This window comes from Ceratina calcarata, unplaced genomic scaffold (assembly GCF_001652005.2).
Source record: "Ceratina calcarata isolate Rehan_Ccalc_2016 unplaced genomic scaffold, ASM165200v1 scaffold920, whole genome shotgun sequence".
Lineage (NCBI taxonomy): Eukaryota > Metazoa > Arthropoda > Insecta > Hymenoptera > Apidae > Ceratina > Ceratina calcarata.
Genome location: NW_017180577.1, coordinates 1 through 1,062, shown reverse-complemented (window position 1 = coordinate 1,062; position 1,062 = coordinate 1).

Sequence of the window (1,062 nt, the reverse complement as noted above, 5' to 3'; positions counted from 1 at the left end):
CTTTTGGGCAATATAGGTATATACTAAGTTTCAGTCTTTCTAGTGTTAAGATAGTTAATTGAACGAGAAAATTATTAAGGAGTGTCTGGGCTCAATTACATCGATGACGAAATACAAAAATGAGAAACGTGATTTTTGCGTCTCGCAAAGGCAGAAACACGTCGGGAGACGTCCTCGAGACGTTTACGGCGAAGAACAAAGAAACGACGGTGCGAAGTGAAGTGGCCACTCTTGGGAGACTGGCACGGTTCGATTCGTTTTCGAAATAAGTTGATCGCAGACGGAACGGACCCGAGGGAACGGTCATTGGCTACCGTATCGGGGTGCAACGATTGATCGAGTGCAGCCTTCGCGGTTCGCGACACCTCATTTTTCATCGGCTCTTGAAAACGCCGTCCGTGGCCCGGCTCTAACGAAGCCCGGCGAGTCAATTAATCACGAGGAGGCCTCGGCTCTCAGAAGATCACCGACGCCACGCCGAAAAGAGTTGTCATTATCGCGACTTAATGAATAATCCGACGTCCGCCTGATCGACCGTCCGTAAAATCCAGTTTGTATTTATATCGCGTCTTTACGAGACCGGCTTTTAATCGAACTCACTTTTAATTTCAATTATCAATACCGAATAAAGTGCGTAAGTGAGATGAAGTGAAGAGATAAACGCGTCGTATTTCTGGTCAAACCGAGTTTAAAATTCTGAAGAACCTGAATTCGATGAAGAACGTCTCAAATCACTTTTGAAGGAGAACGGTCGCCAAACCAGTCGTGAATTGGCGGAAAAAATGAACTGCGAGCATAAAACGATTCTATAATTGATTAACTTATTGATATAATTATTGTTGTTTGTTTAAATAAAAGTCTTCGGTAAGAACGCTACGAACCTATTCCCTAACCCAATATAATGTTATACTGCCCGATGTACATCCTCTTTAACCTCTTAGGCACTATGCGCCATTATAGTGGCTTTTTGCGGATGTCATCTTCCTGTACGACGCGCCATTATGGTAGCTTTCGCGGGTCTTTGTGTTGTACCGTGTTTTAAGACGTACCATACTGAATTGT